General features: G+C 38.6%; 1 pseudogene; it reads right to left on the reverse strand.

Moving 5' to 3' along the window:
• Window positions 1-266: 266 nt before the first annotated feature.
• On the reverse strand, window positions 267-1,743 carry LOC113609093 (importin subunit beta-1 pseudogene; annotated as a pseudogene).
• Window positions 1,744-4,968: the final 3,225 nt, after the last annotated feature.

A 4,968-nucleotide genomic window follows, 5' to 3' on the forward strand; every position in this document is an offset into this window, starting at 1 on the left:
ATTCACCTGAGATTGGTAGGTTTGCAGAAGTGTGCTCAATACTACCTCTAGGTATTTGTTAAAGTCTCCACCAATAACAAAGGCAATATCACTAAACACTTACAGAATCTACAGCTTCACAGACCTACAGACATTCCCATTTCCCAAGTTCTCCATCAACAAACAGTAAGATACTGGATTTCAAGGTGTGACATAAGTCTTCCACGTATCTACAGTCTCCAATAAAACCTTGCACTCAGTATAAGTTTTCAGTAAAATACCCATACTCAGGAGAACTTAGAGGCCTCTATATACTTTAGGAATTTAGCAACCAACATTTCCTCTGATGTGCTAACTACTATCGGATCACCCTCTTGCATCCCCCATATCCAACTCTGCTTTGGAAAATCCTTAACAGGGAGACCCTCATCTCATCTTGATGCTGCAGTTTTTAGAGAACATTTTGAAGAATTATGTGGAGTAAAGACTGAAGGTCATTGAATTGGATCTTATCAGAAGTGCTTTTATATGTGACTGTATCTCTATTGATACACTTTTTGCAGTTAGAGTTGCCAGCATCAATTTTTGAACTGAATAGTACTTGGTACTATTTTTCACAATTTTCATCAAAGCTTCATATGAAGCACTTCTCAGGTTATTCTGGTGGCCATCAGGTCTGTCTGTGATCACTAGGAGATTCTGAAATATGAGGATAAGCAGTAAGTAGCTGTTTCTTCCTGATCATCACTTACAAACTTTCATAAACAGCTTCAACTAGATTGGAAAAAAACTCAGCACACATTTGATGCCATTCTGGGTTCAGTACTCAGGCTTTCTCTCAGACATTGTAACAAGGGAACCGAGCAAGCATCACTTATGGCAGCTTCATGGAGCAACTTGCAAAATTTGCCCCCAGTCTGTGTACTTATATACCAAACAATTTACACAGGGGTCTTCGATTAATTATATTAAGCTAGGCATTGCCTGTATGACTAGGATTTTGAGCTTATTGGATTTCCCTTCTTTCAAGATACAGGCAAAAGTCATCACAAGGGTGTCAGAGTTCTAAGAAGTAATCAGGGTTCTTGATCTGTTCTTTACAAGAGGGAAGGACAGGTGGGACAATGTCATCTTCACATCAGGTGGCCAGGAGAATCATCATTTTCATCATCTTTTGTTAGTGTCTGTGTGAGAATTGGAACCTCAATTGTAGTGTTTCCTTGGCATAGATCTTGCTGTGTGCTCTGGGACCTTCTTTGTTCTGCTGTCTCTTTAGCTTCAATGGCCAAATCTATTTTGTCATCACAGACGTTGGACCAGAACCTTATTCCTTACAGGGTCATTTCATTAAAGTCACTGTGTTACTTCAACTGTGATCACAAAAAGAGCAGGGCTCATATGTGTCTCCACGTATTGATAGTACAGGGGCATTTTCTTCACCAGATTCTATAATGTAGTCACTAATACCTTATTGTCTTGACAACAGGCTGCTTCATAGACTATCTGGAAATTGTCTTTCAGATTCTTTGTCAAAGCTTGCTTTGATGAACTCCAATACTCCAGGAGTGCCTTGGTAACCACTAACTTCACATTATTATTAGGATCTTCTTTCCTCTTTCCCAGGATTATGGCAGTCAGAATCTCATTGGATGGAACTTGTAGCTGCTCTGTTTGAATATCTTGGCAGATGTAACAAATTGCATCCCATGTCGACTCTTTCATGTGCTTTGTGCTGTTGGAGTTTGTGACATTGTCTACCAGCTGAAGAAGGAATCCTGATCACTGGTTTACTGGATTTTCTATACAAACAATTTCAGCCATCGTTGTGAGGAAGAACTAAGCTAGTAGGTTTCTGCAACTAAAGTCTGCAAAATAATTTTTGGCTTCTTGGTCAAACATTAACATCAATGGGAAGTCATTCTGCTGCTGTTGTGCCTTGATGTTTGGATCCTCAGAAGACAAAGAGTTCTTGATCAGTAGACCAGCTGAAACCCTGCCAATCTGGCTGTTTCCTGAATTTTCTGGTGCTCTGGACAGTTCCAGAAGGACCTTTGGCAAGTTTCACCACCGCACACTCCAGGAACTTCTCGATAGTTTCTAGTTCAAGCAGAGGTAGAGACACAGTTATCTCAATGCTTCAATCAGCTCCAAAGTAAAGGTGATGGCAGTTGCTTTTCTTCAGGTGATGCTTGCTTCTCAGGTGACAGCTCTGACTAGAGATAGGAGTTGGGAGTTGCATGGCACTGGAGGGTTTGAAGGGGGTCAGAGTCACCACAAGTTCGTTCATCTGTTCCTTCTTTATAATGCTCCATCATCTTTTCCTTCCCACTCACTCCCTTCCACTTTCCTTCTTTGCTGTTGGCAATGGCAGCTGCTCCTCTGGTGGAGGTGGTGGAGAAAACTTAGAGGCAGTTCAGAGCATGACTAGAGCTTGGTTGGCGAGGAGAGAAAAGAGAAAAGGAGGCAGGGAGTGAACAGAAGCCAAAAGGGAGGGAAAACTTTGCTACACTTTAGATCACAGAAACTGGAAGCTAAATCATAAACACCTAAGGTCATTAAAATGACTTATACTATTTGTAGGAGAGTGTGCATGTATATCAGTAATCAGTTCATTGTCTTGGACAAGTGCTCAAATAGGTAATGATATCTTATACCCCCAATGATTTCCTTAAAAGAAGTTACATTATAAAAGAACTTACAACCCACCATTCACCTGAAGTTTCTTCATCCCAGCCATTGTGAAAGAATTAAACTTTCATTATTGATTAAGCGCTTTGGAATTCAGACTAGTGACAGGAACTTTAAAAAATTGCTGTTTATATGGTACTAAAGGACCATACATTAGACTTTTCAGCCAAAATTGCACAAATGTACAACCCCACCATCAGCAGTGTCATCTGCAATATATGGAAATAAAAGGGCTGACTGATTCTTTGCCAAATCTTAAACTCATCCAGTATAGCCCTGCAAGACAGGAGTGGTAACTCTATGCATCAAAATGTCATGTTAACATGCACTTCAAATAGAGTTCAAGGTTACAAGGGTAGAAGAACTCTAGGAGCAAGAATAAAACAATTTTAGTTTGCTTTCAAACTGTCAAAATTAAGTGGCTAGTCATTCCTGTATATCAGTTTGGTACAGTTATATGGGAATGGAAATAATCCAGTGGGTAGGGATAAATGCAATTATATCTCAAGGGTTTTATCCTCGAAGGGACAGATGCTTGATATAGCTAAGAGATAAAAGTCAGGAAGCATGTTTCAAAGATACCTCCTGGAGGAAACCTTTGGAAGATTGGGAAAGACTAGACAGGAAAGGGATTTGGAGCAATAGAGCTAGGAACATGTTCTACCCTAGGCACAGGCAAACACATACACACCTGGGTTTATATTTTGTTGAGTTTAGACAAAAATTTCTTAGAAGGCTTGTGCTGAGAAGGAGAGAGGAACAAAGACTTTCTGCAAAAATTGTCCAATTTGTAGTTGCAGCTAATGGTGGCAGAGAAGTTAATTTTACTTATCATTATAGATATGCAAACTATGCTTCCTAGCCTTGGCAAGAAAGTTTGTGGAGGTGATGAGTGCTTTCCACAAGGTAGTTTTCATTAAATATTAGTGGATTTGATTTGTGCCATCTGCCCCATATTTTCACAGAGGGCACAGATGTCTATCTCTGGAAAGTCACAATCTAAACATGAAGTATGCAGTCTGGAAGCATTAGTTACTACATTGCTGTGATTTTCAATCCAATACATTCTTTATAGTAAGTATTTCCTACAATCTACTTTAAAATTCTTCTTCTTCTTTTTTTGCTGTTTGCTGTATTTTTATTTACCATTATTCATAAACTTGGAAGCATATGCTACACATCTTGACACCAAGAAACGCATGTATTTTACTCTGGAGAACAATGTATAGGGAGTCATTTTCCCACAATGCAGGGATCCTTTTTTTTGTCTGATAAAATCTGAAGGACACCAGGATGTGTTTGGGTACATCGTCATTATGTTGGGCTAAGAATTAAGCAGAACATAATCTGTTATATTTAACAGTGTTTGTGAAGAATTTGAAATTACAAAATTGTTACAGTAGGGGTGATTGGCAAACTAAGAAAATGCTGATGTTTAATCGCCTACTCACGTAAAATTCTTAAATGAAATTTGTACATACTATAACCTACTGATACACACTACTAAAGAAAAAAAACCAATATAATGTCATAGCAGTAATATGAAGGGTAAATGAAAAGAAAGTAATTTATAATAAAATAATATGTATTTCTATATGCAAATGCACAGGCAAAACCTATCCAGAAGACATACTACAATAGTCAGATGCTGGTAACTGTAGGTAAAATCATTATGATATGACAGCTACCAATGTTGACTTTGTGTCTACCCAATGCTCAAGTACTCAAATATTTGTCAGTTCCGTTTTTGACATGATATCCACAAATGATGATAAATGCTTATTAAGTCTCAAATAAAACAAAGAATAACATTTCCTCAAATTATAGTGTATAAAAAGATTTTTCAACTACATGAATGTGTATTAGGACATTTGGAAGTCTTCCAGGAAATATTTATTGAGAGCTTATTATGTGCCAGACACTGTCCTAGGTACTTGGAATACAATGGTGCAGGCAAACATCTCTGGTCTCACGGAGCTTACAGACTAGTTGGGGGTGGGGTGGGAAGGAGATAGCCAATAAACATGGTAAACAAACTAAATAGTATGTTATAAGTTAGTAAGTTCCTTGGGAAAAAAAATGAAGCAGAGTAACTGCATTGGAATTGCCAGGGAGTGGTAGGTGGTTGGAATTTGAAATAGAAGTGGTTGTGGTAGGCTTCATTGAGAAGGTGATATCTACACAAAATCTGGAAGAAGCTTAGGGAGTTAACCATGCAGATGTCTGGTGTAAAGCGTTCCAGGTAGAGGGAACAGCCAGTGCAAAGGCTATAATGAGGGTACATGCCCAGGATTTTCAAGG

This window comes from Aethalodelphis obliquidens, unplaced genomic scaffold, assembly GCF_003676395.1.
Source record: "Aethalodelphis obliquidens isolate GAN/ISIS:26980383/991018 unplaced genomic scaffold, ASM367639v1 scaffold54, whole genome shotgun sequence".
Classification (NCBI taxonomy): Eukaryota; Metazoa; Chordata; class Mammalia; order Artiodactyla; family Delphinidae; genus Aethalodelphis; species Aethalodelphis obliquidens.